Below are 3,610 nucleotides of genomic sequence, written 5' to 3'. Positions count from 1 at the left end.
GGGCTAAGGGATGCCCAGATATCTGGAAAACATTATTCCTGGGTGTGTCTGTGAGAGTGTTTCTAGAAGAGATCAGCATTTGTATCAGTAGAGTGAGTAAAGAAGATCACTCTCCCTGACATGGGTGGACACCATCCAATCTGTGGAGGGCTCAGATAGAACAAAAAGGCAGAGGAAGGGCAAATGCTTTCTCTCTTATTGAGCTGGGATATTCACCTTCTCCTGCCCTCTGACATCAGCACTCCTGGTTCTTGGGACTTCAGATTTGGGCCAGGACTTACTCCAGCAGCCCTCCTGATCCCTGGTCCTTTGGGCCTGTATTGGAGCCAAGCCACCATCTTTCCTGGACCTCCCTCTTGAAGACAGTACATTGTGGGAGCCCTAGGCCTGCATAATCACATGAGCCAATTCCTCATCATAAAACTCTTTCTGTATGTCTCCTGTTGGTTGTGTTTCTCTGGAAAGCCCTGACTAATCGCATTTGATCAGTACTAGTTTCCTTCCTTCCCTCTCCATTGTTCCTCTACTTCTAATCAGCTTCCACATCCTAAGTCATGCTTCTAAAATCCACCCTTCTTCTGCCCCACCCAGCTCCAGCCATCTCAGTCCTGTTGTCAATCACCTCCTAATTGATCTTCTTTCTATTTCACCCGACCCCACCAACTTAGAGGCCCCCTCACAAAGCAGCCTATACACAGCTGCCAGATACATCCCATGGCACCCTTCCTTGCAAGAACATCTCATGAACAATTCAAAGCACAGCCAGATATGGTCCTACCTAACTACCTTGCAGTTTTGTCTTCTAGTACCATATTTACCTCTGTTCTAGGCTAGGAATTGGGCTGTTGGTCTCTAAACGCACCTCCTGATTCCTCATCTCCTTACTAGGCAAAGTTCATGCTCGGAAGAACTTTCCCTCTTCTCAGTCCTACACGTACTCATCTGTCCAAACGTATCTCAGCAAACTTTATTTCAGAATTATGCTAATATCATACAGTAAGAGTTGATTGAAGTTGAAACTGTGGGAAGTATATAAAGTTTTAATAACCTTCCCATGAATTCTCATTAGTGTTACTCTTCCTTATTTATTCCACTGACAGTATTCCATCGTGCACACTAGGCTCCAATTAGGTGGTGATATCGTCTCTGTTGAAGGGTTTGCAGTCAGTCGACAGGCAGACAAAATTTACACGAACAGAACACTTGGGTTTCCAAAGCCCTGTGCAGGCGCTATCTCCTTCTTGGAGCCTCTTCTTACCATTCTCTTACACCTCTGACATTCACAATTTTTTACTTACACCTTTCTCGAGCCGCACTGATGTGTGTGGCCACCTCTTCGTCTCGTCCGCTCTGGAACGTAAACGTGCCATAGGCCAGGACTGGGGTTCACTTACTTGTGCTTCTCGGTACCCCACACAGTACCTGGCACACACAACAGATGATCAATGGCAGTTGTGTCAATCAGATAGAATTAATTTGAATGGATAATTGAGATTGTGGCATATGGACTTGACAGCTTTAAAAATTCAGAGATGAGGCAAGTAGGGGTATGGTAATTGATGGTTTTTGGGGGGGATGCTTAATGAACATCAGCTTTTCTTGGAATTATAGGAAATGAAATGACCAGGAGACTATGGACGAACATTGTAGATAAGGGCAAAGAAGGGGAAAGAAGAAACTTGCAGAGGGAAAGGTAAGGAGAGAGGGTTGATTGCACTTAAAGGGTCCTTTTGGAGGACACGTCAGATATAACAAATGGGTAGCAAGATGAACCAGTTTGTCAAAGATAAGCTTTAGTCCAATTAAACGTGATGTAATGGTCTGGTGCCCAGTGAAACTGTCTTATGGGCAACTGAAAACCTGGAACTTAAGCTGAGGTGAGAGGGAGATGTGAGAGCCATCAGGGTAGAGGTGCCAGTTCTCCATGAACAGGGATATAGAAGGAGAAAAACAGAGGGCTCGGGATCTAGATGTCTCCTCCATTTGGGACAAAAAAGGGAAGACAGGTAATCTGAGCTGTTCCAAAAGGACCTGGAGTGTGCGGGGTTATGGAAATCAACAAAGGCGCATTTCAAGGGAGGAGTAGGTATCTATATGCAGGTGCACCAGAAAGGCTGAGAGGAGAGGTTCGCTGCTCTTTGAGCAGTTTCTACAGAACCTGGTCTTCAGGCAGTTTAGGAGAAAGGGAAGCAGAAAATTCCATTCTGATGAGGGTGATCATGGGAGATAGGAGTGAGGTTAGGGGAGGATTCTCAAAATTGCCAAAAGCCCTGCATTCAAGGCAAGATGAGCATGGGTTTGAGGGCCAGGTTTTCTGCATGGCCCGCCCTTGGTGGGAGCATCCGCCCTCTTCGTCAGTGTTTCTGGTGGTGCCTAATGGCTGAGCACAGTCATTCAATCCATTTTATCCTCCTAATGAAGGGGCATTTTTATGAAACAGCCATCATGAGTAATTTACAATGCATGAATATGGATGAGAAGCACATTTACTATGCCAGAGAAATAAAGTTTATTGGGAGGTAAATGAAGTAACCTCCTTGCATTCCAGAGAATACCAAAGAAGAAAGGAAAGCAGGAAATGCAGCAGGTACAGGAAACACTCTAAACTAATAACTGGAGCTCAGACAACAGAGAGCTGAACATTTTCAGAAACAAAGAGGCTCAACTCTCAACCCGAAGGAATTTTCCAGACATTGGAAGTTGATGATATGTGTCTTTGCTTGTTAGACCAGGAAGGCATTTCAGTGTCTAGAAGTATCACAGTTGGCACGACGCGGTTTGTTGATGTCAGCTGGGCTCCAGCAAAGGCAGAACCTGAGGATTTCCCTGTGCTTGATCTAAATGGCTTTGTTGACGTCTTCAAAGAGGATACAAGGTTTTCAATTACAGCCACACTTTTGAGAGCAGCCACAGGGTCCACAGGAGTTGCCACCGGCATTGGTGGTGGCGCATGGGTTGCAGGGGAGCCTGGGGGACAGGGAGGATTAGCATGGATTGGGGAGTGGAGAGAGCCCTCAGGTGCACAGAGTTCCTTGTGCTTAATGAGACAACCTATGAATTCCCAGTGGTTGGAGTTAGTTGGAATGAAATTTTGATTGTCACCAAATCCTTCTCTCTTTCCGGAATGCCATGCACAGAGGTAGGAAATTATCCTTTTGAAAGATACTATATCATGCCCTTGAACTCTCGTGGAACTTAACACAATCTGCCTTACCCAACAGCTGTGACGGGTCAGCGCGCTATCACCTCTCTAGGGCTGGCCCCCAGAGGCAGGGGCTGTTCCCTTCACCTTTTTCCTTCCATGTTTGTTCAGCTATCACAGATTGCTGAGCCCATAGTAGACGCTCAGTTAATGGGTGTTGTTTGGTAAGTTGAAAATATGGCCCCCATGTGTGTGCCCACAATGTCCCACTATATATATTCTTCCCAGAAATCCTTTGCCCCAAACTCACTTGCAGTCCTCACTCTCCAGCAGGCCCCGATATGTGTTGATCTCGCACTCCAGCCGGGCCCGAACGTCCAGCAGCACCTGGTACTCCTGGTTCTGCCGCTCCAGGTCGGCCCGGATCTCGGCCAGCTGGGACTCCACGTTGGTGATCATGCACTGCAC

Source organism: Propithecus coquereli, unplaced genomic scaffold, assembly GCF_000956105.1.
Source record: "Propithecus coquereli isolate 6110/MARCELLA unplaced genomic scaffold, Pcoq_1.0 Scaffold119, whole genome shotgun sequence".
In the NCBI taxonomy this organism is placed as follows: domain Eukaryota; kingdom Metazoa; phylum Chordata; class Mammalia; order Primates; family Indriidae; genus Propithecus; species Propithecus coquereli.
The sequence above is the reverse complement of the archived record's forward strand: the minus strand, read 5'-3'. Positions refer to the sequence as shown.